Source organism: Anopheles merus, chromosome 2R (assembly GCF_017562075.2).
Source record: "Anopheles merus strain MAF chromosome 2R, AmerM5.1, whole genome shotgun sequence".
Classification (NCBI taxonomy): Eukaryota; Metazoa; Arthropoda; class Insecta; order Diptera; family Culicidae; genus Anopheles; species Anopheles merus.
Window position 1 is genome coordinate 61655395 of NC_054082.1, and position 6090 is coordinate 61661484.

The window sequence follows — 6090 nt, forward strand, 5'->3', positions numbered from 1 at the left end:
AGTTAGAAGAGGATGACATAGAAAAAAACAGCATTTGCTGTTAGTTCAGGAAAATACGAGTTTACAAGGATGCCTTTTGGCCTCAAAAATGCACCCTCTACTTTTCAAAGAGTCATGGATACAGTTCTAAGAGAACACATAGGATCGTGTTGCCTCGTCTACATGGACGATATAATTATATTTTCAAGCTCTTTTCAAGAACATGTACAAGACATTCGAAACATCTTACAAAAATTAAAAGATGCAAGATTAAAAATACAAATTGAAAAATGCCATTTCTTCAGAAAGGAAGTTCAATTTCTGGGCCACACGGTCACGAATGAAGGTGTTAAACCTAATACGGACAAAATCGAGGTCATAAAAAATTGGCCGATACCCAAAATCCTAAAGAATTGAAACATTCCTTGGGACGATTGGTTATTACAGGAGTTTGTTCAAGACTTTGCCAAGCTCATTAAACCATTGACTGTATTACTTCGTAAAGATAACGAATTCATTTTCACACCCGATAAAGCAAAATGTTTTGAAAAATGCAAGTCTCTGTTGGTCATGGATCCGATTTTAGTTTACCCTGATTTCCAGAAAACTTTTATTCTGACAACAGATGCTAGCGATTTTGCCGTTGGCGCTGTATTGTCCCAAGGAACTATAGGAAAAGATCGACCTATTGCCTATGTATCCAGGACTTTAAATAAAACGGAAGAGAATTACTGCACAACAGAAAAAGAACTGTTAGCTATAGTTTGGGCCGTGAAATATTTTCGACCGTATCTATACGGAAGAAAATTTACTTTAATAACAGATCACCAACCTCTTATATATTCTATGACAAGTGCGAATCAGAAAATAATAAGATGGAAATTGGTACTAACAGAATTCGATTTTGAAATAGTTTACAAGCCTGGAAAAGAGAATATCGTGGCAGATGCTCTATCTCGAATTAAACCCAATGAAATCGACGTGAGCAAAAACGAAATTAACGCTAGCGATACAGTTCACTCGGCCGATACAAGTGACGACCATTATATAAGAACATCAGAAAGGCCAACAAATACGTTTAAAACGCAAATTGTTTTAAAAATGGGTGATGAAAACGAATCACATGAAGAAGTTTTCCCAACGTATCACAGATTTACAATATGCAGGCCAGAGTATTCAGAAAAACACATAGTTAGTATATTCCGAGAAAAAATTAACACAAAGGGAACTAATTGTATTCACGGTCCCACGACAGTTATACAAACCGTACAAGAAACCTATCGCAAATATTTTTGTCAATATAAAATGTTTAAACTGGTTTATTCCCCCTTGTTGGTAACAGATGTGAAAAAAGTCGAAGATCAAGACGAAATAATTAAGGAAACTCACCAACGTGCACACCGAGGGATTAAAGAAAATGTAGCGCAAATACTCGAATCCTATTTCTTTCCAAACATTCAAAAAAAGTAAGAATCGTACCCAAGCGCCACAGATTAAGCTTAAACGACTGGAAAATTGAATATCCATAGAAAAAAAATGAAAGCTCCACAGCTTCATTGGTTTGATCAATAGATGGCGTATTACAACTCATCATTATATTGCTATCCTTTTCTTGCAATGTGTTTCGACAAGTTGCATTTTATTATGACCTATATAGCCTTCTAACTTTCTGAGCAAAAATCTATATAAATGGTCGTGTGGTTAGATACGTGGGTATCAACACCAATGACCATTGCTCAAATCTCACTTGCTTTAGTGCTGGTGGTTTCCGTTGGAGTTTAGTATTTAAACAATCGTATCGCCGTTCTAGTTCTAGCGATGCATAACTTCAATGCGAAACCATACAACAGTACAGAGGAAATGAGAAAGCTCTCCTCCAAGCGATGAAGCTCAACTGGTTGGGGTATCCCACCAACAGATAGCGCCACCAGCTTTTTTGCTATTTTTAGAATGCATGAGTCGTTTGGCGTCTGCTAAACGAAGTCTTTCTATATTCCGTTTAGGTAGAGAACTTGAGTCGTTTAGAAGCCGTTTAGTGGTCGTTTAGTGGATTTGTGGCACTTGGGTAGTCAACAACTGTGCAATTTGTAAACGTTGCAAGTACGATCGAAGCCCACCTCAGTTGGTAAAGAAAACCGTCAGCATAGAGAAGCCACACGAAAAAATCCATATCGATATTTTCTTCATGAAAGGAAAAAAAATGTTGACAATCGTTGATGCATCTCCAAATTTGCGAACGTCATACCTTTAGAAACGAGAACTATCGTCGACCTTAAAAAAGCGATAACGGAGCATATAAGAATTTTTGGTAGACCTAAAGTCATAGTTTGCGATCAGGAACCAGCGTTTATCTCTATTGAATTTATTGGGTTCCTGCAAGATTTAAACATAGAGGTACATCATGCCAGTTGTAGTAATTCTAACGGAATTGTGGAAAGATTCCATTCTACTTTAATAGAACTATACCGAACTATCAACTCTACTTACAATGAATTTGATTTTAATGACAAAATTAATATCATGGTGGATATTTACAACAATACTATTCACTCTGCCACAGGAACAAAACCAAGACAAATTGTATTCAATGTAGAAGGTATTACGAACACAGAAGAAATTTATCAACGATTCAAAGAACTACAATCAATGTTAAAGTTAACTTAACAAAGAAAAGCAAGAAAATTGAAAGAGAAAATCTAAATTTAACAGAACCTCCAGAGTTAACTGAAGGCCAAGACGTTTACGTTAAGGTTAATCAAAGAATTACTAAAGATAAGGAACCATACAAATCGTCGAAAGTATGTAAAAACAACGACTTAACTTTCGTAGATAATTATAACATAAAAATCCATAAGTCTAGGCTTAAGAAATAACTTTGTTATAGCTTACACATTAAATATGAAAATTAACGACGTTCAGCGAGGACGCTTGACTTTAAGGAGGGAGACGTAACGGTATGACTAGTGTAACGGTATAATACATTTGTTGGTATCAGTGTTAGAAATGATAACACCAACTTACACACTACATTATAATAGTATATTAAGCGTATTAGTGTAAGCCTAGCCATAAGTAGTAGTGTTAGTCCAAAAATGTTGAATTATATAAAACTACCGCAGTCGAGCAACGTACTCCGAAGCGACAGCATCACCCGTTGTCATAACTTATATATATATATATATATATATATATATATATATATATATATATATATATATATATATATATATATATACATATACATATATAGATATACGTATAAATAGACATATATAGTTTTACGAGGGACATATTACAGGGTTTTCCAATTGAGTTTAGACTAGCAGCATACTTTTTTTTGAATAGTCGCAATAGATTCTTGACTAGCATCCTCTATTTTTGATTACGAGCAATGGACTATTGACTAGGAGCAATTGATTTCAGCAGGTCCCTGCATGACAGCCTAAGAGCGTCGCGTTTATGACACCTGGTGTGACAGATCGACATGAATAATAATCGGTGGGTAATATTTAATTTCATCCGCTCATTAGTTTAAAGCGTTTGTTTTACTGCTATATATCATCCACAAAATAAGATATATTTTATCTAGTAGGCTTTGGTGCTATTGTTTTGATTTTATGAATGCACAATACAACACAAAAGCACTTAACCCTATTCCAGGCAACCGGCTACCGGGTAGCCAAATCGATTTTGATTGCTCATTTCTCTGATTCTAGGAATCCGATTGACTTGAAATTTGGAATATGTATGTAATCCACACCCATCTTTCACTGGAAAGAATTTTTTCGTAGAATTTTTTGAGTATAATTAACCTGTTTTTTAGAATTAGATTTTTCAATACCCCTATTCCAGGCAACCGGGCTACCCGGGTAGCCAGCAACTTTGGAAGCTTATAACTTTTGAATGCGTGATCCAATATCCACGCATTCAAAAGTTATAAGCTTCCAAAGTTGCTGGCTACCCGGTAGCCCGGTTGCCTGCAATATGATGTATTTTTGGTTGCCAGTGACAGGGTTAACGGCTGAATTGAAATATGCAGTAGTGACCCGTAGGCATAACCTAACCAAAAGCTAGATTAGCCAAGTTTTTCAGAGTGACCATATGTAGTTCTACCGATTTTCGATCGAATATCGGTTTACAAATGAGCACACTAAAATTCAGTTTTTCTAACCAAAAATCAAATATTTTTTTAAGTATTGACCGTTCAACAATAGAATTGGAATGTAATAAAATTTATGAATGAATAAAAAGTTTTTTTTTTACTGAAAATTACCGAATTTGCTTTAGATTTCCTACCGATAACCTCTAAAAACAATCTGGTCACTCCGCGCCAGCAACCGGTCTGCTGAAATCAATTGCTCCTAATCAATAGTCCATTGCTCGTAATCAAAAATAGAGGATTCTAGTCGAGAATCTATTGCGACTATTCAAAAAAAGTATGCTGCTAGTCTATACTCAATTGGAAAACCCTGTAAGTCTTAGAAAAAAACATTTATTTTTCTTAATTAACCTAATGCGTCTATCGCTGGTGAGTTACAATTCTGAACTGACTTAAACTCCCTAGTCCAAACTAGCTCGAGCCTAAGCCTATTGCGCCAATGTTTCTCGATGTCATCTTCGGGCGGATGTTCCTCGACGGTTGTCTTCGGGCGGATGCTCCACGACGGTTGTCTTCGGGGGGTTGCTGGTGATCGCTGATCCATCGGGCATGGCACATTTTATGCTAGCTCAGCATAAAATGTGTTCTGCACTGTGCCGAACCATGAGAGGGTGCTACGATGATCTTGTGGTGTGGTTCTCGCGAGAGGAAGTAGATGTCTGTTTTGCTTCCGTTGGCTGGAACTACACCCTATGTGTGTAACTTAACTCCTCCGGGGGTAGATTAAAGTTCGTCCTCGAAGTTCTCGCTGGGAGGTGTTGACTTTGCGCGATCTTCTGATGATTGCTGATTCAATGGTAATGTTCGTGTATTTTCTTGTTTTTATGCACACGAATACAATAATCGTCAGTATTGCTATTGAAACAGTTATGCTTCCAAATATTGTGAAGGTAATTTTCACATGAGAGTACTGCTTTATTGCGATATTGTAGAGATATTAAAACTACTAAAATAATACGACTTGAAGTTTTTTTGTAGTTACTTGGAGTTTTATTGTTCGATGTTCACTCGGGCAGCGTTTCCTCTTAGCTCGGACTTTTGTTAATGATTCTAAACCTCAACTTATCCTTAATTTATACTCACTCGTTCGCGCCAAAATTCCTTAATCTATTCCTCATTGGCTAATCCTAATTATCGCCTATTTTACTATTTCCTATTTCCTATCTTATTCTATTCTATTCTATCCTACGTGTAACCTTAATTGTAGATGTATGTGTGTAAATGTATATATGCAAAATTAAAATCTAACTATGTGTATGTGTGTAGTGTATATGTGTATAATTAAAACCTAGCTAGCTATAATTACTCTCTGCGCGTTTTGCCTATCTTGCAGGCGTTACAATATGTTCGAGATGTTTTCTATTGGAAATCATTTCATTTTGGATTTTTTTAATATTTGCAGTTTCTATGATATTCCAATTTACTGTAAGATTGGGAAAGCTCCTAGTACTTCTCTTGCACTTGTTGTTGTTTCTTCTGACGTGAAGGTGTGGTTATCAATTGATATTGTACAATTATTGAAAGTGAAAGAAGTTCCCGTTTAATATTCGATCGTGCGGTCGGCAGTTCGATTTTACTTGCGAATTTTTACGTTATTCAGCAAGATTTTATTGTTCGTACGAGGGTGACCATTGTCTTGTCGTCTTCAACAGTTTGCAGTTTCTTTCTTTACCCTATAACCCAAATAGCCAGAATTGCTTTAGCAGCTCATTTTGGCACGCTAAAGATCGCTGCACTAATTCGCCTTTTGCAGTAGATAAACAGCATCATAGTTCTATGTGGGTCTTTCAAACAGCGCCTAAGCAGCTTCCTTATGCCACGATGCCAGGGATTATTTTCTTTGTGTTTTATTTTCAAGCAAGCGTCATCGATGAAATAAACAACACGATTTGTTTCGTATAAACACATATGTATATTTTAAATCTTTTGTGTTGATGAATTACACAAATTTT